Source organism: Pseudorasbora parva, chromosome 6 (assembly GCF_024679245.1).
Source record: "Pseudorasbora parva isolate DD20220531a chromosome 6, ASM2467924v1, whole genome shotgun sequence".
Taxonomy (NCBI): domain Eukaryota; kingdom Metazoa; phylum Chordata; class Actinopteri; order Cypriniformes; family Gobionidae; genus Pseudorasbora; species Pseudorasbora parva.
In genome coordinates this window covers 46,957,004-46,984,276 of record NC_090177.1, presented here as the reverse complement: position 1 = coordinate 46,984,276, position 27,273 = coordinate 46,957,004, and the positions used below count along the sequence as shown (strand labels likewise).

The 27,273-nt window shown below is 40.9% G+C and overlaps 1 protein-coding gene, 1 long non-coding RNA gene and 1 pseudogene across 4 annotated transcripts in view; 1 reads left to right on the top strand and 2 right to left on the bottom strand.

Annotated features, from left to right (window-relative positions):
* Window positions 1-25,670, bottom strand: part of zmp:0000000926 (uncharacterized) — a 74,655-nt gene extending 48,985 nt beyond the window's left edge. For all 3 annotated transcript variants that reach the window (XM_067447410.1, XM_067447411.1, XM_067447408.1), the window contains exon 1: window positions 25,293-25,670. The gene's annotated coding sequence lies outside the window, so the exon portion shown is untranslated. The remainder of the gene's footprint in view (window positions 1-25,292) is intronic.
* On the bottom strand, window positions 1,569-1,685 carry LOC137080294 (5S ribosomal RNA; annotated as a pseudogene).
* On the top strand, window positions 24,962-26,738 carry LOC137079455 (uncharacterized). Its single transcript, XR_010905521.1, has 3 exons — window positions 24,962-25,068; window positions 25,663-25,938; window positions 26,037-26,738. It is a non-coding gene; the product is annotated as an uncharacterized lncRNA (long non-coding RNA).
* Window positions 26,739-27,273: the final 535 nt, after the last annotated feature.

Here is a 27,273-nt window from a genome sequence, read left to right as displayed (position 1 = left end):
AGAGAAATGCTTGCTTCATGATGATTATAAATAGCAGAACATAAATTATTTTCACTTAATAAATAATGCACACTTGACTCAGAAAGAATGGAATCCCAAGTTTCTAGCAATTTATGCAATTTGTTTAAAACTGTATAAAACTTCGTATAGCAGTGTGCGTATACACAAAAAACATGATTGTGTGTATGCACAAATGTGTTCAATTATAAAACTGCATGTATGCCAAATTTTGTCTTTTTTTTTCTTCATAGTCCTGGTCTTAAAGTACCCCAAACACTATGTTTAAGGGAATTCACATCCTTTTCAGGTCTTGGTCTCTACTAATGAGATGAGTTCTGCCTGTGATATGTTAGATTAGGAAGATTTACAAAATGCACAGTTTTGGGTTGAGTTTGTAAACACTGAGCTAGATACATGACAATTTTGTTCCCAATGCAAAGCTACTCTCAATGCTGCACTGACAGAGCTATGGGAAGACATCTTTGTTTGACCGGTTGTAAAGTATGCGAGAACTTGGCTTTAACAATGACGCCCTGGGAATGCTCACTCATTAAAGTCTATAAATAGATGTGAAACAGATGCGCTTTCAGGTTTCTTTGTCTTAAGAGACAGTTTCGCTGGCTCACCTGTGAACAGGACAGCAAGTATTTGTGGTATATCAAGAGCAAACCTCCATGTATGAAGAGTCACACCCAGCAGGAGTAACTATGAACACATGAGGAGGTGTTGATATTGTATTCCGAATTAAATGACTCTCCTGTTTCCATCAAAACTGTTCATCAGAGGCTCCACCAGGTCAATATTCATGGGCGGTGCCACGGTGGGTAAGTGATGTAACTGGTGTTGAGTCTGAACACCGGTAACACTGATTTTCAAATGAATCAGTAAGCCCCTCCCTTGAAAGCAGATGAGCCAATGGCAGTTGAGTATTAGTTGTACGGAGACCGGAACTCAGACATCTTTAGGTTTCAGCTAGCCTAGAAATCTAGACGCACCCTAGCGGCAGCAAATCTAATCTGCCACGAATTTCTCCTAGCAACTCTCAAAATACTTCTGAGCTGTAAAAACCAAACTCTGGTCAGGGCAATCACATCGTGTATAAATAATTAATAATAATTAATAATAATTTGTTACATTGATATAGCGCTTTTCTAGGCACTCAAAGCGCTTTACATAGAAGGGTGAATCTCCTCAACCACCACCAATGTGCAGCATCACCTGGATGATGCGGTGGCAGTCATATTGCGCCAGAACGCTCACCACACACCAGCTGATTGGTGGAGAGGAGACAGAGTGATGAAGCCAATCAGGATATGGGGATTATTAGGAGGCCATTATGGACACGGGCCAAATGGCAAATTTGTCCAGGATGCCGGGGTAACACCCCTACTCTTTATCGAAGGACATCCTGGGATTTTTAACGACCACAGAGAGTCGGGACTTCGGTTTAACGTCTCATCCGAAAGACGGTGCTCTTTGTCAGTATAGTGTCCCCATCGCTATACTGGGGTGTTAGGAACCAGACAAACCACAGGGTGAGCGCCCCCTGCTGGCCTCACTAACACCTCTACCAGCAGCTACCTGGCTTTCCCAGTTGGTCTCCCATCCAGGTACTGACCAGGCTCAGCCCTGCTTAGCTTCAGTGGGAAACCAGTCTTGGGCTACAGGGTGATATGGCTGCTGGTATAGAGTCGGTGGGCGGGGCTTAACATAATGACGGCCGAGTTGCGTTTGCGTGCTTCTAGTAAACACAGAAACTGGCGAACGGCAGTCTTTCGAATCAGCTTTGACCGCGACTCTGGAAGACTTGAGTTAAGCTTTTCTCTGAGAAAAGAATAAAGAACGGCACTGAAGTCATTCTTAAAAAGGGAAGATGTGTTCGGAGTTTTGCCGGTGAATGTTTAATCTATCAGCTCCACTTCACTTTGCTCTGATTGGTGGTAGCGCTATCCTATCGCGTGCAGAGGGAGTTTGAAAGACAGCCGTTTATCCGCCCCTCGGATTGAGCTGTCTATGGTGAGTTTCCAGACCAAACATCTCGATGTGGGTCTGGCTTGTCAAGCTAGGTTTCAGTGCCATAGAGAAACATTTGAAAATCCAATCGGTTTGATGGTGTTTATGCTAAAAAAAAAATTTTGGTAAAACAATGTGCCTGGGTTACTGTAACACTGATTTATTAAGTTGTCATACTCTCATTAAGTTACGTAACTAACGGTTCTCACGTCATGTAACAGTTTAGCTCAAATACACATAAACGAATGTCTACATTTCAGTGGCTCTCATATTAAACTGGTTAAATATAATTATTTAATCTTACCCGGTACATGAACAGTGTTAATCCCAGATGTTGTCATCTGCGACCATAGTGACGACCGTAACATGAAGTTTCTCCTGTTTGCATTAAGATCTGGAAACCCTCGCTACCAAATTAATCTCCCACCATATTTATTTAAAAAACAGGTTGTATATATAAATCCCACTTGAATGCTCCTTGGCGAGAGGTGGTCCTTCTGTGTTACAGACTTTATTTTAGTCTACGGAGCGATGCAGGTAGTGAAAGGGAGAGCTCGCAGTTGATCACAGTTGTTTTACAGATATAAAGTTTATGGTTTATTAGCACCCCCGAAAGGGCATAAGGTCTGTAGATGTTTGTTTACTGTTAGTTGTTTTTGTGTGATTTGTGGTGTATGTTAGTGATAATGAAAGACAGAGAGTTTGTTAACTAGACTGATTTTTTTGGAGAGAAAAAGGATGCAATAAACTTAACATAATGTAATGTTTTGTCTGAAGTTCCTTGATTTCACCACTAGAGGTCGTTATTTCTACCTAGGTTAATTCTCTTTGATTTAAATGATTGTAATGCTCTCACCTGTGTAGAATCACACCTAATGAGAAACCTTATTTAAGGCCTCACACCCTTTTGTTCTTGTTCAGTCCTGATGTTAGCCTCACCATTGTCATGCCTAAGACTTTTTGTTTTTTTCTGCTTTCTGGTTTGTTTTTGAATGCTGAAGTAAAGAGGCAAAGATTAAAACTCAGACTTTTTACTGTCCTGAATACCTCTGCATTTGGGGTCAACCTCATTCCGTGGTTAAGTGGTTAGCGTCACAGACACACACACTGGAGACCCCGGTTCGATCCCCAGTTGGATCGTAACAGTAGGACTGAACCATGGATACAACCCCAGCAGAGGGTGCCCAACCTTTGACCAATGCTGAACGCATCTTAGCTGCTGTTTCAAGCCAGGCAGCCACCATGGAACGACATGAACAAGTGCTGGCACAACAAGAAGTTGCTGTATCAAAACTGGGTCAAGCAATCACAGAGATCCTGCAACACCTTCAAGCCCTTTCAAACCCACAGCGGGATGCAGATTCTCAACCCCAGGCTCCACCAACACCTCTCAGCACTCCTACCAGCTACTCTGAGATTCATCTGCCTCACCCTGAAAGGTATGATGGAAGTCCTGGTAAATGCAAAGGCTTCCTCACCCAGTGCTCATTGAACTTTGAATTACAACCTCATAAGTTTCCTACATCACGCAGCAAGGTGGCCTATGTCATTACTCTTTTATCTGGGAAAGCCCTAGCCTGGGCCACTGCTTTGTGGGAGCAGTCGCCACAACCAGCAGTCTGCTCAAATTATAGTAGTTTTATTGACGAGATGAGGCGGGTGTTTGAACATCCAGTAAGGGGACGTGAGGCAGCTAGCCGCCTCCTTCAGCTAACCCAGGGTACGCAAAGTGTTGCAGAATTAGCTGTGGAATTTCGAACCCTAGCGATAGAGAGTGGCTGGAATCAGGAGGCATTGACTGTTGCTTTCAATAGAGCACTTTCTGATGATCTCAAGGATGAATTAGCTGCCCGAGACCCTGCAACGGACCTGGAATCCCTGATTGATATGGCCATTCGATTAGATAATCGTCTTCGAGAACGGCGTAGGGAGCGCACAGTGTCTTCTAGATATGTTCCTAGTCAATATCCTTTGGTACTGCCCTCGTCTCATGATCACCCTGTCTCCCCTCTAACCTGCACTGAGGAGCCCATGCAGTTGGGCCGATCACGGCTCTCCCAAACAGAGCGAAATCGCAGAATTAAGGATAAATGCTGCCTGTACTGTGGCGAACCTGGCCACTTTCGAGCTTTCTGCCCGATCCTTTCGGGAAAAGCCAACTCTCGTCCAGTAAAGGGAGGACTGTGATGAGAGAGACTACCCCTCCCAACTCAGCATCTTCTGGTGTTCTCTTGCCTACTCACCTTTTATGGAAGGATCAGTCACATCCTCTAAAGGCCTTTGTGGATTCCGGGGCCGCTGGAAACTTTATGGATTTGGAAATTGCCAGACATCTTCAGGTGCCACTTACCACCCTGGAGGACCCCCTGACCATTACGGCATTGGATGGAAGGCCCCTTGGCTCTGGTCAGGTGAGTCTGAGCACTCTTCCTTTATGTCTCCGGGTTGGGGGGCACCAAGAAACTATACAGTTCTATGTAATCAAGTCACCAGAATTTCCTTTAATACTTGGTTTCCCTTGGCTAGCCCTTCATAACCCCCAGATTGACTGGTCCTCCGGTAACATTCTCAAATGGGGGCCTAATTGTGATAATCTGTGTCTCTCTACTTCATCTCTTGAACTTTTGGTCTCTCCTAACTTAAGTCAGGCAACCCCTGGGCTGTTAAGGACTTCTCTGCAATTATCCAGGACCTCTCCAGAATTGTCCCGTGTTCCCCCTGATTATGCAGACCTTTTAGACGTATTCAGCAAGAAGGCGGCCTTATCCTTGCCTCCACACAGACCTTATGATTGTGCAATTGACTTGTTGCCTGGAATGTGTCCTCCAAGGGGGAGACTATTTTCCCTTTCACCACCAGAGAGGAAGGCCATGGAGGACTATATCCAAGAGGCTCTGGAATCTGGCATTATACGACCCTCGACTTCCCCAGCAGGAGCTGGATTCTTTTTTGTTGCTAAGAAGGATGGTGGGCTCCGACCCTGTATTGATTACAGGGGTCTCAATAAGATTACCATAAAGAATCGTTACCCTCTTCCATTAATGTCTACTGCCTTTGAGTTGCTTCAGGGGGCTACAGTTTTCACTAAACTCGACCTTCGGAATGCTTATCACCTGGTCCGCATCCGTGCTGGTGATGAATGGAAGACAGCTTTTAATACACCCACGGGCCACTATGAGTATAAGGTCATGCCTTTTGGGTTGGTAAATGCTCCTGCTGTATTTCAAGCTTTGATTAATGATGTTTTAAGAGACATGCTGAATAGATTTGTTTTTGTATATTTGGATGATATTCTTATCTTTTCCAAGAACCTCCAGGAGCATGTTCATCACGTTCGCCTGGTCCTTCAGCAACTCCTGAGAAACAATCTGTTCATCAAACTTGAGAAAAGTGAGTTTCATGCTAAAGAGGTATCCTTTTTGGGCTTCATTGTTTCTAATGGTCATATTCAAATGGACCCTGCCAAAACCAAAGCGGTTAAAGATTGGCCCCGACCCAGCTCCATCAAGCAGGTACAACGGTTCCTTGGTTTTTCCACTTTCTATCGAAAGTTCATTCGAAATTTCAGTGCCATTGCTGCTCCACTTACGACTCTCACTAGGAAGAATGTGAAGGGCTTCCAGTGGACAGAGGAGGCTGAAAAGGCGTTCTGCAAACTAAAAGACAGATTTACTTCAGCACCTATCCTTACCATCCCAGATCCTGAGTTGCCCTTCGTAGTCGAGGTGGATGCCTCGGAGGTAGGGGTCGGAGCGGTACTCTCCCAGCGTGCCAGAAAAGACGACAAATTGCATCCCTGTGCTTTTTTTTCACACAAGCTCTCCCCAACAGAAAGAAATTATGATATTGGTAACAGGGAGTTATTAGCTGTTAAGCTAGCTTTAGAGGAATGGAGGCACTGGTTGGAGGGGGCCAAACATCCCTTTGTTGTATGGACTGACCACAAGAATCTAGCTTATATCCAAGAAGCCAAGAGACTGAACTCTCGCCAGGCCCGATGGGCTTTATTTTTTAATCGTTTTGACTTTGTTCTCTCCTATTGACCAGGATCTAAGAATCAGAAGCCTGATGCCCTCTCCAGGCAGTTTGATCCACCCGACATGGTGTCAACCCCAGTGATGATCATCCCCTCATCCAAGATTCTGGCTCCAGTTAGATGGGGAATAGAGACCAGGGTTAGAAAGGCACAGAAGCAGGAGACTGATCCAGGTAACGGGCCTCCTGGTCGTCTTTTTGTACCCAAAAGTGTACGCACTGATGTTTTGCAGTGGGGACATGCCTCATCAATCACATGCCACCCAGGAGTCGGTAGGACCCTAGAGTTCATTTGCAGACGCTTCTGGTGGCCAAGGATCGCTGAGGACGTTAAATCCTTTGTGGCTGCCTGCCCCATTTGTGCCCAGCATAAGGATTCCAGGTCTCGTCCACAAGGTCATCTGCTACCCCTCCCAATCCCTGCTCGTCCATGGTCACATATTTCTATGGACTTCGTAACGGGCCTACCACTCTCCCAAGGTAACAAGGTGATTTTGGTGGTAGTTGATAGGTTCTCAAAAGCTTGCCACCTTATACCATTGCCAAAACTTCCTTCGGCTCCACAAACTGCTGAAATTGTTTTGCAGCATGTCTTTAGATTGCATGGCTTTCCCCAAGATGTTGTTTCAGACCGTGGTCCTCAGTTTGCATCCAGGTTCTGGAAGGCCTTCTGCCAGCTTATTGGGGCTTCAGCCAGTCTATCATCTGGATTTCATCCCCAGTCTAATGGACAGACTGAAAGAACTAACCAAGAGATTGAGACCACCTTGAGATGTCTAGCTTCATCCAACCCAACATCCTGGAGCAGGCAACTGATATGGGCGGAATTTGCCCATAATACTCTTCGCCATTCCTCAACGGGTATGTCACCTTTTGAATGTCAATTTGGCTATCAACCTCCTTTGTTCTCTGAGCAGGAGTCTGACGTGGGAGTCCCGGCTGCCCAACATCTGGTTCAACGGTGCCACAGGGTGTGGAGTAAGGCCCGAGCTGCGCTTCTTAAGGCTTCAAAGCTACAACAGCAACGGGCCAACCGTCACCGCAGACCAGCACCATCTCTCCGTCCAGGGCAGAATGTCTGGCTGTCTAGCAAGGACCTTCCTCTTAAAGTCGAAGCCCGCAAATTGGCTCCCAGATTTATAGGCCCCTTCAAGGTTTTAAGGAAAGTAAACCCTGTTTCTTACCGTCTCCTACTTCCCAGGTCTTTGCGCATACATCCTACCTTTCATGTTTCCCGCTTAAAACCTGTCATATACAGTCCTCTGTCTCCTGCCACCAGGCCACCCCCAGCTCCACAGATCATTGATGGCCAGCCAGCATACGTGGTCAAGCAGATATTGGACACCCGACTGGTTCGTGGTAAACGGCAGTTTCTAGTGGACTGGGAAGGATATGGGCCAGAGGAACGGTCTTGGGTCCCCACTCGCCATAACCTGGACAAGAGTTTGATTAGGGACTTTCATCGTCTTCACTCAACCTGAGCCGTTGGGAACGTCAGGAGCCGTTCCTAAAAGAGAGGGTTCTGTAATGTTTTGTCTGAAGTTCCTTGATTTCACCACTAGAGGTCGTTATTTCTACCTAGGTTAATTCTCTTTGATTTAAATGATTGTAATGCTCTCACCTGTGTTGAATCACACCTAATGAGAAACCTTATTTAAGGCCTCACACCCTTTTGTTCTTGTTCAGTCCTGATGTTAGCCTCACCATTGTCATGCCTAAGACTTTTTGTTTTTTTCTGCTTTCTGGTTTGTTTTTGAATGCTGAAGTAAAGAGGCAAAGATTAAAACTCAGACTTTTTACTGTCCTGAATACCTCTGCATTTGGGGTCAACCTCCTTCCGTGGTTAAGTGGTTAGCGTCACAGACACACACACTGGAGACCCCGGTTCGATCCCCAGTTGGATCGTAACAACATAAACCATCAGTAAAGTGTGGCCATCATTCCGATATGGTCTGCTACATTCTGTCTCCAAAAACATTTTGGGATAAGGTATTCAGACTGACAGCTGTCATAGTAAGCAACAGTGTGTTAGCGACAGTAACACATTTCCAATCGCCCTTCCCAAAGAGCCCTTCAAGGGTGCAAAAATGCTTTGGAATATGTGGAAGCCGACTGCTCTTGAATCTCTCTTCTGGTACTTTAATGGCATACGTAACTGTGATATGGTTACATCCACTAGCTGGAGTGGCCTTGATCTCCACTAGAGGGCACTCCTCCCGACTCCATTGCTTTCCCTTAGTGAATTATATTTCCCATAACCCATTGCCTGGACTTATTGTTTGATCACTTCCACCTTTGTGTTATTACCCTTGTTAAATGTCTATTTAGGCCCTTATTATTTAATCATTCTCTACAAAGTCTTGTTAGTGTCACACTGAATTTCTGAGTGCTCTCTAATATTTCTCCTTATGGTTTTGATCTTCCACCCATATTTTTGGATATTGTATTTGTGTTGTTTGCCTTGGTTTTAACCCTCTGTCTGTTACTTGGATTACAATTCTGGATTACCCAATAAACACTGCGTTTGAATCTTCACCCAAGCCTCAGAGCAGTTTTGTGACAGCTGTGACATTGGTGCAATTTCAAGTCCGATTTAAAAAAAAAGAATAAAATCATGTAAATACATACAAATCAGACACCATCATAATGGGCACCTTTACTAACTGGCATGCACTACTTCTTCAAAGATGGCAGTCAGTTCAGTGAAGGTTTATCCATGTCCTGTGTACATAGCAGTTGGTACAACCATTGCCACTTTTAACACAGTTAAAATATTTTCTTACTTACTGTTTTTTTCTTGCCAATTCAACTTTGATTTTGACGTGACATAAAGTGGTGAAATGGAGTTTTTATGATCTTATTTTTAATTAGCCTTCCCATTTACTGCATTATTACCTTCATTCAGGCCGATTCAAGAACAATAGCCGGGATTTATTGCACAAACCAATCATATCTAATCATAACTGATCATATCAACTCATAGCATGATGGAGACATTGCCTCGTCTCACGTAACTCATTCATTCTCATTTACCACTCATACTCAAAAAAATGAACTTATGATGCTGTTCACTTTATTTAAGCAATTCATCTTGATTTAACACCATTATATCAGGTTTCTGGTTCAATTGTAATTGATTCATGTTAAACTGACTTAAAACCATCACTCTTTGACATAACTTGATGTTTTTATTTTGAAATAACATGTTTAAATCAAGTAACCCAATCAAACAGAACATTCACTTCCCATCATGCTTTGCAAATGGGCTGAATGTGGAGAGTAAATGTTTAAATAAAGTGTTATTTTATGCATATAACATAACTCAATTACGTGGAACCTGTTGACATAAATCCACCGTATAATTTTTTTGAGTGCACTTAACCCACCGCTGCACACATTAGGGGGTCAGATTGGGGACAGCGCATCCCACTGTAACTCCACCTCCGGGTGTTGCTGTTGGACAGTGTTACCATGGGCGTACCTTCACTTTTAATAAAATGTATTTTCGTCCCCCGCACTTTTACTAGGTCTCACCGATCCTAACCGACCCGCTCCGAGCGGGATTCGAACCAACGATACGCTGCGCGAGGGCGGGTAAGTTGACAGGGACGCTAAAGACAGTCTTCTCTAATCTTGGTTGATAGTGCGCTTCACGTGTCACGGTCAAATGTATTTACATAGAAACCAAAACCAATGTGAATACATCAAGATTTAAATTCAGAGACAAAAATAATCTATGCATGACCTGTCATTTTATTCGCATTTAAATATGAGGAGGGCGCTCTCGCAGAAAGTCCAAAAGTGGATTTGTAGAAGTAATACCCTGTCACGCTGGAGCTGCAGTTGAAGGAAAACAATCGGACGATTGCGACAATATATGCATTGTGTGTTTTTCAAGCCATCTCAATGTAGGCTATTTATTGACAATAAAGTAATAATGCAGCTTTTAATGTTTAGTATCTTCTGCTCACCACGGCTGCATTTATTTAATCAAAAATAGTTAAACAGTAAAATTGTGAAATATTATTACAAATTAAAACAGCTTTTTGTGAATATATAGTAATTTATTCCTGTGGTCAAAGCTGAATTTATCATCATTACTCCAGTCTTCAGTGTCACATGATCCTTCACTAATCATTCTCAGATGAGGATGTCATAATCAAGAAACATTTATGATTATTATCAGTGTTGAAAACAGTTTTGCTGCTTAAAAATGTTGTGGAAACCATGATACATTTTATTTTTCAGGATTATTTGATGAATAGAAAGGTCAATTGACAGCTTTTATTTGCATTTAAATAAATTATTATCTTTTATAATATAAAAAAATATCACGTGATCAATTGAATGCATGTCTGATCAATAAAAGTATTAATTTCTCTCTTTTTTGAATTGTACCTCAAATGTTTAGATAGTTTCCACAAATATTAAGCAGCCCCATGAGCAGCACAACTGATAATAATCATAAATGTGTGTTGATGATCAGATCCTCATCTGAGAATGATGAGTGAAGGATCATAGGACACTGAAGACTGGAGTAATGATGATAAATTCAGCTTTGATCACAGGAATAAATCACACTTTACTATATATTCACATAGAGAACAGATGGTTTACATCAGAATATATATATATATATATATATATATATTTTTTTTTTTTTACTTTGCATAAAATCTATAGAGACTTAATGCACAAGTGTTTGTAGTATAGAAACCAATCATAAAATTGGCATAAAATATAGGAGGAAAATATTATAGATATTAGATGTCATTGTTCAGCATTGTATTTAATATCTTACCAAATTAAAAGCAAGAGATGCAATAAATTATATCGGTCCAAAAAATAAATAAATTGGTATTACGACATTTCTGTCCCCCTCACTCCTGAAAAGATGGCTACGCCCCTGAGTGTTACTTTATAAAAACTAGTGACTTTACATTTTGTAATTTTTGCACTGTTTTATATTTTGTAATATTATTTTCTGTTTCGGAGACACCGCCTCTATTGTCTCCTCAGAGAAAACCCCCCTGATTAAAAATGACAGTGGTTTGGCCACTCGCTGGGAGAAAGGATATATTTATTGTTGTTTGTGTTCAGCTGATTTTGGTTGTTGATGTGCATTGTGATCGTGTGACCTTTTTCAAAACGCCATATGAATTCAGGCATCATCTAACAGTAAAGGAGTATGTGCCAAATGTAATACTTTAGGTTAATGATTTCAAACAAACTCCTGACCCTAAGTAGGAGCAATAATAATTGCCATTTTTGGCTTACCAGGAACTACTTGTAAAAATATTGTAAAGTCAGCACATTTGAATGCATCTAGTATGTTTAAACAAGTAAGGTACTAAACAAATTGACTGAGTGCCAACTGCGCTGAAACAATCAATGATCCATTGAGAGGAAAAGAGATAGAGAGAGAGATAGCATTGCTAATCCTCTGATGGCCGAGGCCAAAGCAGGATTAGTTGAGTTCTGGGTGTAAAGCTCTCTTCAAAGCACTGGGTGAGTCCTGATGGTATAAATAGGGCTGCAGCATCTAAGCCACTTTCACGAGTTGCCTCATTTCATCTGGACTGCTGCTGATTAAGGTTTGATGTTTCGGAGTGACATTAAAACACAAGCCTTTATGGAATTTTTATGCAATAATTTTTTTTTTTTTTTGATTCACTGGAAGTAGATTCTCCAAAATCACTCACTCATTCATTTACTCACTATTCTCTAGATGGGAAATTATATTTGAGTCCGTCAAATTCAAACGCTGACATATTACATCAGAGATCTGCTATTGCAGAAACAGCTTTACATATGTACACTTATCTTACAGTAATGAATATTAATAATTACTATATTGTAACTATACATGCCTCTATCCCAGCCTTGGGGTTTCACTAGTTCAATAAATATTAACTGGGGTCGTCTGGCTTAATTTGTGTTCATAAAGTCAATAAAATTCTACTAATAAAAAAACTGCAATAAAACAAGAATAAGCACATATGCGCAAGTCTACATTGTACATGTTTAATGTTTTATCTTGAAACTCTCCTGTCCAAGCAGCTTTGTGCTCAGATGATATATTATAAGGCAACTGTTATGATTATATGAATACATTAGCATAACCCAGTTACCTACAGTCAATACTGAATATTTTTGAATCCTCCACCAAACAATTTCGTCTTGTGCAATCTCTAATGCAATCTTACTGAATTAAAGGAATTAAACAATCTGAGTTTAAAATAAATAATTATAACATATTCATATAATTTGAAATTAGAAATGTAACATAATATTGTAAGTCAAGTAATCTGATTCATGAAAAAGATGAATGTCTCGGTTACGTATGTAACCCTCGTTCCCCGAGCAGAGTGACTGACGAATGGGGGTTTCGCTTAGAAGCCTATCATCTCGGAGACTAGAAAACGCCCAATGGCAGTGCCAATGCCATGGGCATGCGAGATTTGCATGCGTAACTCCGCCTACCCACGTGGGTATATAAGGAAGTAGCTGGCATGATCGCATTATGTTTACCTGCTGAGGAGCCAAGCTGAACTCCCGTTCCAGCGGTACAGCGGAAAGTGGCAGAGGTACGTTACGTCTCCGTTCCCTCCTCAGGGAACGAGGGTTACATACGTAACAGAGACGTTCCCTTTCGTCCAGTCACTCCGAGTAACGCCAGTGACTGACGAATGGGGGTCCCCATGTAGGCACGCCACTCAGCTGTCTTCCAGTGCCCTGTGCAAGTGCGAGTGCCCTGGCGTAAGGCTAGTATGACTGAAGGCCTCCACTTAACACAGGAGATACCAAGGTACACAAGGAGGCATATTCCAGGTGGAGATATGTGCCACAATGCCTACCCGTAGGGAGGACTTAAGCATACACATATGACCCGCTAAGGGCTGCATACGGAGATTACTGGGGTACCAGCCGCAGGTGGATTTTTAACCCCAGGAGGTGGCAAGCTTGCCAAGGGAAGACACCCGCTCAGGGAGGCTTACGGTGGAAATACACATGTGGGGGTCACCGGAGGGAACCATGCACATGGAGCACCTGGCCAGACACAAGTGTCTGGGCTGAATAGGGCAGACTTACTGGTGTTGGCATCATCAGTACTTTCGGAGAAGCTCACTTGAGAAGAATATCGCACGTATCCAGTTCAAGCAAGCGAAGACACCTGAGCCAATCCAATACCGGCAACTTGTAGATGTGAGTACATTCGGATACAGGCTCCACTCGGAGATTGTAAAACCTGGCGAATGTGTTTGGTGTCGCCCAGCCTGCAGCTTTGCAGATGTCTGTTAGCGGAGCGCCATGCGCTAAAGCCCAAGAGGAGGCCACACTCCGGGTGGAGTGTGCCCTAAACCCCAAGGGGGCATGGGCGCCCCTGCTGCTGGTATGCCAAAACAATGGTGTCTACTATCCAGTGAGACAACCTTAGCTTTGAGAGAGCCTTCCCTTTCAGCATCCCACCATAACAGACAAAGAGCTGGTCTGAGGTCCTGAAACACCACGTCCTGTCTACGTAAGCGTGGAGGGCACGTACTGGACAGAGCAGTGCCAAGGCTGGGTCTGCCTCCTCCAAGGGCAGCGCTTGCAGGTTCACCACCTGGCCTCTGAATGGAGTGGTGGGAACCTTGGGCACATATCCAGGCTGGGGTCTCAGGATCACGTGAGAGTCGCAATGCCTGGAATTCGGGACCGGTTCCACACCGCTGTCTTTATTCCAAACCGGCCGTTTTCGTAGGCAATTAATTGCCGTAACTTTAAAAGACAATATCTCCGTTTGCATTGAACTTTCAGCGCTGTAACTTTGCAGATACTCTTTATGCTCAAGCAGCAACATTACACACTAACTAAAGTTAAAAAAAATGAAATTGCATACAAACACCCCTTTAAAAGCTGGTAGTGCTGAAAGTGGGCTGATATGCGGTACCGACACTTCTCTATTTTGAGCTGTAGTGTACTCTCACTTTTTCTTGCATACCAGCACTTCTCACAAGACAAGGTGTGTGTTTATTCACAGATTGTCATGATATTTGCATCTGCAGTTCTTTGTGACAAATTCCATTTGCATAAGGTGATCAGTTTCCCAACCACTGTAATGTTTTCACCGCATTCCCCCCTCATCAAGTGAAGACATACTTTAGGAAATGTTGTTTTCATTTGAAGATGTCATTTTTAAAGGAAAACATAATTATGTGGTATTCGATTAACATCATGCACAGAAATGATTAAATACACAATCACACTTGATTGTTGGTTCAACTTAAAGTAGCCTAACCTAGTTGAGTAACCTAAATATTTAGTACATTTAAACAAAAAATTTGAGTTGATATAAAGAGATTAGTTAATTCAACGGAAACTCAAAATAGCATTATCTGAACAACATGTGTGAACCTAAGCTGATTTGAAAAAGATTTGTGAAATGAAGAGAAGAGGGTAAACTTGAATAAGTTGGCAAAACTAAAGAAAATCTATTTTTAAGTTAAGAAATGTAAAGTTTAAGGAGAACTTGTACATTTTTGATATACATTTTAAATGCTCTGAACATATTATGCATATGAACTTATATACATAATCATATTCTTACATTTAACTTCTATTTCTAATGTTAAACTTAATGTATTCATATGCAAATAGATTGGCTGTATTACAGCTTCTGATTGGCTGGTGAGCGTAAAACAGCTTCTGGTGAGAAAGTACATGAGCCGCTGAAGATGAGCAACAAGCATCTAATTGGCTGATCACTGTTAAGGCCGCATCGTATTGGCTGAAGACGAGTAATATACGGCCTCCGATTAGCTGATGATAGTAAAACGGCTGTGAATGCCTGAAGATGTGAAACAAGCACCTGACTGCTTGAAGACGAGAATGGCAGCATATGAAAAACTTAAAAACAGTTGGGTACAATTTGACCAATTTTATAAACTCTAATAACTGTAACTTTAATTGTGGCCTGGAGAATTTCTCATGAAATTGCACAGTTAAGATAAAGCCCTCTGTAATTAAGACATCACAAATAATAGGCGAGGTGACTGAATAGTGTTTTAGTGTGTAAACCTCTGGAGGTTAAGGTCAAACAGGATTACGGGCAGTGCTCTTATGTGCTGTATAAGATCAGTGACGCTCTTGATCTCTGTAGATCTTCATCACTGAGGCCACAACATGCCTTAAACGCGCACACACACACACACACACACACACACACACACACACACACACACACACACACACACATCCTGTCTTGATGAGCCTAAATTAGTACGTTTGAGAGGAACATGATGCCATTATGGCCTTATTGCTGTCACACTGTTAACATGAGGAACACCACATAATGTGGGAACAAATTATTACAGACAGACACTGGATTGGATTGAACTGAATTAATTCATTTGATTCCTTTTTATTTTGATGGTAGTTCAACACGTTATTTACTGTTTCATTCATATGCAATGTTTAGTTGTTGTTTTTTATAGACCAAACAAATGTTTCATATAATTATGTGAGTATTTGGTAGACTTTTAATGCCTGTGTGAGCAATGATTACATATAAATGAACATGAATGTGTAAAAACGAATGGAATAAAAATTGTAATAAAACAATATGGATCAGTGATAAATGAGTCACTATTCTAAAACAATCACACTAGTTTGTATAAGAGCATTTGTCCATCTGTTATAGACTACCATCTCAATCTCAAATCGAGCTACAGTATAAAACACTCAACAGCCTAACTGAATTTTACGTTATATTGTGCACTGCCAGAAATATATTCTTAATCAGTATTGTTTTTGTTCAACAAATTTCTTTAACAATGTACAATCAAACTAAAATGATTCAGACACAGATACTGTATAATGTTTCACTAGTGTGTGAGGACACTATAGTTCATTTCTGTGAGGAGAGCAAAATAAAGTAAACTGACAAATTATCCCCAAAAATTCCTCATACAGCGACTACCAGTACAACTGATAACCCAAAATGATTCACACACTTTGAGCAATCAAGTGATTTTACTTTACAGGGGTCATGAACTGAGAAATCAAATTCCTTGAGCTTTTGACATATAAGAGGTCATCATACTATAAGAATATCCTGTAAGTTACAGAACTGAAAACTTCTGTGTTACTCCAGTAAAAGCTTTTATTGACACCAGGCCCAGCAAGCGAAAGGTTTTTCAAAGTGGGGATCTATGACGTCAAAGGGGGACAAGCACTGCCTCTGCAGAAGAAGATCAACGCCTACTTCATCACTTCCTGTTTAGCCCCGCCCACCAATTTGCACATGTAACATAGGCCTAGTCTTAAACCAGATCGAGCTACCAATCAATAAACATGCCGTTGAGGATTACACAATATTGTGCGGTGTCTGGGCTGGACAGTAATTCAACATGTAAGTAACTGTGTTCATAATAATGCCTGATCTGAAATGTAATGATTCATGTACAGTCAGATGTTCTTTGTCTGTGTGTGTCAGCAAATCAAACCTGTGACTAAACATCAACTTGAGTTGTTTCTCTTAGAATGAAAATAATCTCTATTAAATCCTATAAAGAAAGCGGTCAAAGAAAGCTCCCTTTGCAATCGTTGGAGGAGCGCGTGCTGCAGCTGTCAATCAATCTAAATGTAATGCTACACTTTTCATGATTAATTAGCCATGAGAGCTGTAATAGTAAAAATGTGCTAAAGGAGAGGATAATACTATTTCAAATGGAAAGACGTTAGCCAATCACAGCAGTGAATAAACTATTACGAATAAACTGTCTGAATACATTAGAAGATAAGATAATCTATAGCAAGTGAGTTATAAAAACAAAATTCAGCTTAATTCTTGTATTAAGGATGTTTCTATATTTATTTTTTTACAGGTAAACAAGACGAACTTCAGTTATCGAAAATAAATGATAAAAACGTGATAAGTTGCGATAGTTCGCTTATTTTTATATATAATATTATATTATATATATTTTTATATATAATAAATCCTCTTTGCATTTAAAATACAATCTCTTTGCACCAGTTTCAATAAAAGGATAGGCCTATTTTAAAGATTATATATTATATAGATATATTAAGGGCCCAAGCCCTGAAAGGTCGCAGAGCCCTATTGTTCTTCTAAGGACAATTGAGTTTTTTGCACTTTTGCACTTTGCAAGCATCTTGCACTTTGCACTTTTGGGCCCCTTATCATGCTCAAAAACTCTTGAAACTTTGCACACACTCGACAGCGCCCCCTTAAGTGGGGTCTGAAAACTTGGTCCATATATCAAACACACTGGTACGTAGCTGTATGAAACTCGGTACACATATAGATCTCATCAGGCCAAACAACTTCCGTGCTCTAAGTTATGCGTCAGCCCAACAGGAAGTCAGCTATTATGGATTGTTCAGAAAACACATGCTCTGGATTTTTATATACTCCTCATAGGCGATTGACCCGGTCAGTGCCAAACTCGGTCAGCATTGAGTCATGGTATTGCGGATGCTCAATTGCGAGCAGATTTTTAATATCTCAAATGGTTTGGCCGTGGTGAGGAGACAAATTCATGGCGAGAAAAGGAAAACAGGAAGTGTGTTATAAATTCTGTGTACATTGACTGATTTGGATGAAACTTCAGTGGTGTGTTTGTTGCAGGAGGCCAATCACATGGATGTGACAATTGTGAGTCAAATTTAGCAATTTTTTTTATTTTTACCTAAATGCTAGGTAAGCTGTCGTTTTGTTGCTTGAGAAAAAAAGCCATGTTGACTTAAAAAAAAAATTTTTTTTAAAAACTTTATTAAACAAGAGTATATTTTAAATTTAGAAAAAACGATCGTCGTACTGCTGCAGACGCAACGCTCCTGGAACGGACTGACGGACCGCATCCGCATGCAGTGTGAAAGCTGTAATCCGTTAACATAAAATCCGTTAAAATATACGCACCACACACGCACTGCAGACGGAGTATGTGTGAAACGGTCAAAAGTCTTAAAAACGGCATAGTGGAGGAGCAAAGTAGCGCCATCTTTTGTGAAAAGTGTGTATGTGGGGAGGGGGGGGGGGGGCTTGAGGTAAGGACACTATTGTAATTGCTTAGCCCATCATTCTTCTTCTCCCATATGAACTACATTTTTGTGGGGCCTAAAGACGCACAAAAACTCATGAAACTTTGCAAAATGGTTTGATAGTGCCATCTACAAAATTTCAAGTAAGCGTCATTCGTTATACGTTTCATGAATGAATATGAAAATTCTGTAGACGCATTCAACTGCCCAATACCTACAAAAGACCCACGGCGCCGAATCTGAAAAGCCAACAGGAAGTGAGATATTTTGAATTTTCTTTGGTAAACTGGTGCAGTTTTTGTAATTGCCAGACGTTTAACCAGCTCCTCCTAGAGATTTAATCATATCAACCTCATATTTTCACAGTCTAATCTAAAGGCCTTTGTGATGTTAAATTGTGAAGATCTTGAGTTTTCGCTGAAGGGTGTGTCCGTGGCGGCCTCACAAATTCTGATGTTTTCCCATAACACAGGAAGTTGTTGTAACTCAGGCATAAAATGTCCAATTTGGTCCAAACTTCATATGTTTGATAAGAGTCCTGAAGACATCTACATGCCAATATTCAGTCAAAGGTATAGCGCCACCAACTGGCAGCAGGAAGTGTCACTTTTAGAAAATGTTTTGAATCACTGTCTTATTTTCACCCAATTTACTTCAAACTTCATCAGTATAATGTGTAAACATGACACATATAGACATGAATGGATTCCTGATATTTTATATACTGTTGCCATAGCAAAGTGTCAACGTTTAATTATCTTTTGGGTTTTTTTTAGGCATCTTTACACAGCCAAGTTAAGCCGTCTCTAAAGCAGGTCTGTGTCTGCTCAAAATTCTGTGTAAAGATGCTATGCCGCATTAAAGCAGACTTAAAATATGCTGGGTCTGACCCACCTCGGCCCCTAGTATCAAAGGCGACATAGAAGCGGTTTTGATTCAGTGTAAATGAACGCGAACTACTGCCGCCTTAAACTACATCATTGTCATGACAACCGCCTGTCAGCCAGCTCACTAGGCGCGAGAATCAAGAATCAGCAAGCAGACAAACCATCTAGGAATTAAAGTAAAAGATTTCTGTACTCACATCGTCAAGCTAACCACTGTAGTGTTCGCCGTTTGTAATCTTCCTTTAAAGAGACTGGCAGATCAATGCACTGCAACATTTCCCCTCGGGAAACGGCTTAACCCAGTCGGCGTCACTGTGCAACCCAGTATTATATTCCAAAAATAATCTCTTTGAGAGAACGATATTTTATCTTAGATTTGATATTTTCTGATATATTCTATCTGCTGTCCTACATGTCTTTAAAATAGACTGAAGTTTGGATTTTTCTCTTAGGCATAGTGCAGCCTAACAACGTGAAACATAGCCTAGCTACTCAATCATTTATGGTATTGTAATTTGTCTATAAGCAACATTATAGAACATTTGAGTTTATTTAAAGTTGTGTATTTTTTAATTATCATTATTATTAGGAATTATATTATATTGTCTATCGAGAACATTTAGCTTATTACCCTTCCCCGTCGGCCTAGTAACTGCGAGAGAAGGGCTACATTTAATTTGCATGGTGGTAGTTTTTACCACTCCGTTATTTTGGCTCGAAATTTCGTTTGTTGGAAATATTAACTGAATTTACAAATGCTTTTAAACTTAAAAACTGTCTGTGTGTGTGTATGTGTGTGTGTGTGTGTGTGTATGTGTGTGTTTTTATATGGGCTTTACAGACGGTCATGTGCTGTGTTTGAAAAGATCACTTTTGACACATATGTCTTTAAATTAATTATTTACTGATATAATTGAAATCGATTGACAAGTCAATTTCACATGATTTTCTAGTTTATAAGTTGTTTGGCTATCACCAGACCAAGCTAAATTTAACATTTAACATTTGTCTGGGGAGTCTGCTCTGTATTTTAATAAGCAGTAAGTTAGGAGTTTATTGAGGCAAAAGTCGTAGTTAATAGTGAATATGTGTTTCCCATTCTAAAGTGTTACCAATATTGAAATGAAAGCATGCTTAATTGAAAATGATTGGTGAACAAATAGTAGCTAAGGTAGGTAAAAAACACATGAAGAGAAGTGTTAGGATAATACAACATCACTATTTGGACGGTATTCTGCGCTCATTTGAAACTGACATCACCTGACATGAAATTAATTAATTCAATTTAATTGATCTCAGATGTGATTGTTGTGGTTTGTGGTCATAGCAGCACCAACTGCTGCAGTTAATGTGGTGAATTCAACTTCATCAGTAGGGCACTGACAATATCGTTTTATATAATTAGTTAAATAGTTGTGTTAATAAAACATTTAAAAGACCTTGAATTAAATACTGGCCTTCTTAACTTACACAATTTTGAGCTGCAAACGATAACCTTGCACATATTTGTTACCTATTATATCCTATGACATTAAAAATATCATCTATATTTAAATGACAGCATGGGTGTGGCTTGTGGTCATAGTGGCACCAGCTGCTGCGGTAAATGGGACATATTTGAGTGATTTTTAAATATACTCCTGTTTAAATGCATATTGCCTGTCATGCAAAGTTGCCCTGAAGCCACCGGGGTGCCCGTGCCACCGGCTTGGGCCCATCATTGATGCTTGCAGCTTTAATATATTTTATTTTATGACTTTTTGATGTTGTTGCAAAATAGACACATTTATTGGATATTTCTTCCCATTTTCTTTATAGGAATGAATAATGATGAAAAGGTGCTTTGTTCCCTTTTAAGGGAACTCACGCTGCGGGAACGCCTCTGCCAGATTGCGTCATGAAGCACTTGTAAAATCGGTCCAATGGCGTGACGAGACGTCATAGGTGGGGGACGTCATTGGTCAGGAAATTATAAAGCACCCCTGAACCAAACAGTGTCAGCTTCTGTCAGCAATCATTTGTCCATTTGTCTGTTTGTCTCTCAGTATTTATATATATATTAGGGCTGTCAAAATTAACATGTTAACAAAAATTCATTTTAGCTGCACTTATTTTACTAACGCGATTAACGCAGCATGCATTTTCTGTTTGATCCATGGCCCGTAGTTGGAGAAATTAAGTTAGACGTAAGCCATAGACGTTAAGGATGCAGCAGCAAACATTAATAGGGAAAGAAAAGGGTTAACAATAACATTACTCTGAAAAAAGTGCAGTTATAGCCTACATAAGCTACCATATTTTTCTGTTTAACTTTTATTAGATTCCAGGTCGAAAGAAAAGTGCGTTTTTACACAGCACATTCTCTGCAGTCGGAGCGCGATGCGCGAATGAAGCTCACTCTCGCTCATATCCAAGGTAAATCATTAACATTATTTAAGGTATACAGTACATGTCTTTTATTGCACTAAATACATTACAATCAGCTAAAACGAATACACAGGTTACTTTTCTGAACAAGTGCTCCCAAGTTTCTCACACTGTTCGTGTGAATCGCAGCACAGTTCAGCACACACAACACACAATATGAGCATTTCAATAGGGAACGCGCATCTCTAAAAGGGGCCGCACTATATTCCAGCTCTTAAAGGGGCCACTATATATTCCTACTCATGGAATATGGACCTCCTTCAGGTATGGTGTGGTTCTGGTGCACTCAGGTACGCATGACAGCTTTCACATTACCAATGTTTCATACAAACTGTGCCCCGTTATGAACTAAACTGCCACTTTAAAAACTCATTTATAGTCTTAAAATGCTAAAAAAATCACTGCTTATTCTGATTTTTAAGCTTAGGCTTAAGAGAAATGAGCTAGTTCTCTGAAAAACATCCATGACCTTTGATACATGTCTAGTCTTCATGCTCTGAGTATGGTTTTACTAATAATAAACGTACATTTGCTAAATTTGTCTCAGACGGCCAAATCGTGGGCAAAATCTTACAGTGTGCACCCGGCTTTAATCATTCTTCCTGAACTGTTTACGACTGTGTTTACGTTAATACTCTTCAAGATGTGCACTGAGAATTTTTTTTTTATGTATTTGACCAATTATAATCTGGAAAAAGAAGCAAATGTTTGCACTTGTATGTCAGAAACTGCTGTATTACAGTATGTGTGTGTGCACTTCAGATGTGAGCGTGAAATGTGCAGGGATTAGTAGAATTATGTGCAATCCCACGCAAAATTCAGACCAATCACACACTAACACGCTGTCACTGGGAAAAATCCAGCAGAACGTGCGTTCGCCATCTTCAGTGGGTTAACGGGGCTGAATGAGAATATATGTGTGCGTGTCAACTCGGAGAGGAGAGCGCAGCTGGTATCGAAACTTTAGAAACTGAGTATTGTATAATTTCAGATATTTCAGTAATGATATTTTATAATATTTAACAACACTAGTTGCACTTTGCCGACCTAGGCTTTTTAAAAGTGAAATAAATCCACACTAAATCCACACGTGCTCCTTGGAAGCAAGTACAAGCTAGCGCTGCAAGCACTTCCGGAAATCAGGAGGCCACTATGGAAACCAAAACTTGCGAGTTTGGAACCGATGATCGGAATTGAAAACAAATTTTCGAAATGATTCCAATGTCATCGTTATTTTTTAAATGGTTCCAAGTTAGAACCGTTTCTCGATTCCCAACCCTACTGTCGGTTGCTCCCTCTTGCCTTGAGTTTGCACCTGGTATGTTGAAAGCGTTTCTGTATCCAAAAGAAGGATATGTACCTAAAGTCCCCACTAATGTGGCGGGCCATATAATGCTGCTAGCTTTTTTGCCACCTCCATTCTGAGATTCAGACCAGGAGAAACTGAATTTACTCTGTAAGGACTCTAGACACCTATGTCGACAGAGCTGCCCTGTTGTGCAAGTCTGATCGGTTGCTTGTCTGTTTTGGGTTCCCAAGTAAGGGTTAACCTGCATCTAAGCAGATGCTAAGCAAGTGGATAGTTGAGGCTATTTCACTTGCATATGAGTCGGCCGGTCAACCCTTACCACTAAAGGTCAGAGCCCACTCAACGAGGAGTATGGCTGCTTCTATGGCCCTGTTATCGGGGGTTTCTCTTCAGGAAGTGTGTGATTCGACAGGTTTGTCCTCCCTGCACACCTTTGTGAGATTTGATAATCTAGATGTGGCCTCTACTCCAGATTCTTGCTTGCCTGTAGTATAATGTGCGTTACGACTTCACATATACAGACATTTGAGAGTTATGGCGGCTTGGGTATTGAGTTCCCGCAGCGCGAGTTCACTTGAAAGGAAACGTCGCAGGTTACGTATGTAACCATGGTTCCCTGAGAGGGAACGAGACGCTGCGTCGCTTTGCCATTCTCTCAGCATACCTGTGACCGACTTGTTCGACACTATCAGAAGCTGACAGTGTTTGGTTCAGGGGTGCCCTATCGTTTCCTGGTCAATGATGTCTCGTTACACCATTGGACTGTTTTTATGAGAGCTTCATGATGCAATCACGTAGAGGCGTTCCCTAGCGCTCCGACGCAGCGTCTCGTTCCCTTTCAGGGAACCATGGTTACATACGTAACCTGAGACTTTTTCAACACTTGAGGGCGTGGCCTACTTTCAGACTACATCAATAAGCCCCGCCCTCAAGCCTACATGACAGTTGACTGTGTTAGACATCGGAAATGCAAGTGGTAAAGGGGATTGTGATTCCATTTTAATTTTGTGCAGGTTGTGGCAGGGCACAGAGGAAATTAAATAGCAAATAGGTGTTAGCTATAAACAGCTGCAAACAGCTCAAAACTGCAAACAGCTAATAGCTGCAAACAGATTTTGCTTTTCCATTTTAAATTTGGCAGTCGTTGTGCGTTCGCATTAACAAAAATGCAAACGGAAATGCGCGTTTTGCATTTGGGTTTGGATTATGTCACATTTTATGCACACACAAATTGAAAACGCATTTGTAAGTACAATTAGGAATTCCTTTTGAAAATAGTCCACAATATCTTTCCACAGTTTAAATCTGAGTTTTTGTCATATTTGTTACCATTTTCTAAACTATAGCGAATAAACTGATGTGAGAAATATTGAAGGGGTCTGAATACATTTTGATTTGACTATACATTACATTGGAAGATAAGATAATATATAAATCCCAGTGAGTTAACAGTGAAACTTAATTAAATTCAAGTTTAATTAACAACAAAAACAGTCTTGTATTAAGGATGTTTCTATATATATATATATATTTTTTTTTTTACAGGTAACCAAGACAAAACACTGATTAAAATAACATTGTGGATTCTTTTGTGAGTAAGACATGAGTCAAAAAGACTAAACTAACTATAGCAGAATGAGCGATTAACTAATCCAGCAGACATTTCTCAGCCTAAGTCTGTCATGGAGAAGCAAAAAACAGCAAAATTACTTTATTCACACACCCACAGACTCACTCCTGCTCTCTGCCTCCACCTCACAGACACACACACACACACACCCGCACACACGTGTGTGAATGCTACTGTAAAAATAGACATCTTAAAGAGGCAGCAGCCATCTGAAAATCACTGACAGAGTAATCTTAAACCATAAATATATAATCATTAATATGCGTTTGCATTGCATAATGCTATGATTGTTCAATTGTTATATTTTCTAAAAAATATAAATATAAAAGTCTGATTAGATTAGAATGTCTGATGATATACTGTACGGCTTTCTCTATTAAAAATTCACTAGGAAAATGTGCATTCGTGCATTTAAATAATCTTCAATAAAAGTCTTACAAGTGCCAATGTTACACATTGTAAAAAAACGAACACGTTTTGTCAGTGTATTTTTCTGAATGCCTGACAAAGGTCGGTTCTGGATTTTACGCCTGCATCAACATGAAATTACAACAGAGATCAAATTAGGTAGAAATAGCTTCCCAGTATAACAACTTCATGTTTCACTTTGACAGTTCAGCACAGCCCGATCAGTCATGCCTGTCTGAGAGCAGCTGAGGCCCTATCAGCTTCCTTTATCTGGCTCTTTCCAACAGTTTCAGCGCTATCCTCTGAATGTGGTAAGTTACAAACCCTGTCTCTGCATGTTTCACGTAAAGCTGGTGACTTTGAAGAACACACTCACACACACGCTTTGAGTCACACATTGTCTTGTCATTGCTCAAATATCCACACAACACCCACACAACATCCCTCACACACTCCCGTATGTCTCGAAGACTCTCAATAACGCTTATTCTACCACACTTGTCAACACGAGCACACACATGCAAAAGTGTCCTACCTCTTTGGGTGTCTTTTTATGGTGAGGAATACACTGAGTGATCATGGGAAAGCAGCAATAGCACAGCAGACGGGAATATCCAGCATGATGCTGTAAACTATGTCTTTTTCCTGATCTTGTCCTCACCTAGTCACTCTTTTGCTGTATCTTCTCTATTTTTCTGTCTCGCCCCGCTGTGAGAGCTCTCTCTCTCTCTCTCTCTCTCTCTCTCTCTCTCTCTCTCTCTCTCTCTCTCTCTCTCTCTCTCTCTCCAAAGCTCGCTCTGCTCTCTTTCAGCTTCACACACACACACACGCACAGACTCACACACTTCAGGTCGCCCTTTGTGACCCCCTCCTATTTCTCCCTCTCTCTGTGGGTGTATAATTAGACTCAGTCCTGTCGTGATACAGCTTTCACTCATTGTGGGAACGTCTCTGAGCTGCTGGACGTGCTGGCAGGAAGCCGAGCAGCTTTGCTCATTAACCTCTTAAGAGCTGGGGAATGTACCGGCACTGCCTGCGCCCCATTGGCCACTTCCTCCACTTATCCCTGCTTTAATTGGCTGCTGAACTACATGCTTCCATCCAGAAGCTCACACCATTGGCTACAGTGCCAAATTGCACTAGCTTGCTGCTTGTCTACATGATCTGTTTTACATTTAAAGGTACTGTATGTAAGTTTTTCTCTTTACTAAAGCATAAAAATACCATAATATGCTTGCAGATATTTAATTAATAATAATAATTTGTTACATTTATATAGCGCTTTTCAAGGCACTCAGAGCGCTTTACATGGAAGGGGGAATCTCCTCAAGCACCACCAATGTGCAGCATCCACCTGGATGATGCGACGGCAGCCATTTTGCGCCAGAATGCTCACCACACACCAGCTGATTGGTGGAGAGGAGACCGAGTGATGAAGCCAATCTGGATATGGATGCCGGGGTTACACCCCTACTCTTTATCGAAGGACATCCTGGGATTTTTAACGACCACAGAGAGTCGGGACCTCGGTTTAATGTCTCATCCGAAGGACGGTGCTCTTTGACAGTACAGTGACCCCATCACTATACTGGGGCGTTAGGACCCCCACAGACCACAGGGTGAGCGCCCCCTGCTGGCCTCACAAACACCTCTACCAGCAGCTCCTGGCTTTCCCAGTTGGTCTCCATCCAGGAACTGACCAGGCTCAGCCCTGCTTAGCTTCAGTGGGAAACCAGTCTTGGGCTACAGGGTGATATAGCTGCTGGCCATATCATTTAGGAAACATGTTAAATCCACCTAAGTGTTTCTCTGAAAGGTGAGGTGAGGTGGCGGGGGAAACAACATCTCCATTTTTGAATTTAGACCGCAATACTCATTTCAACCACTAGCTGTCAATCCTACACACTGCACCTTTCACAAATTTTTATATTCTTATCTGACTACAGAAGTTAAAAATCATTCTAGTTTTGTTGTGATCCACTAAATAAAGTGCTATAATTGTAAAGTATTGTCTAGCAAGTCAGACATTTAGGTGTTATGCTCAAAAAAATTCTAAGGTAATAAAAACTTGATGACTCACTATGTAAGGTTTTTATACACCACTGAAAACATAGTTATGTATATTGTATTGCATTTGTATCAATATCATAAATATTACACACTGCACCTTTAAAGGTTCACAAGAGCACATACGTTCATAATTCTTGAATTTGATCTTGAAGATTAACTAAGACCAAAATTAGTAACTGGGAGAGGTGAGGTGATCAAGAGGGATGGATCATTTGTGGGGAGAGGAGAAGGACAAACATATCTGCAACATGCCATGGATCTGAGCTTTATGGCACAGTAGCCTGATAGAAGCCTCTCCTCGGAGTGAAATGTACAAAACAGCTCCTAAAGGTTGAGAACATCTGCAGAAAACAATGGCAAGGAGAGTAAAGTCTGTCACATCAAACCCCAAAAAGACTTGAGGCTGTAATCGCTGCTGGAGGTGCTTGAACTAAGTACTGATTTAA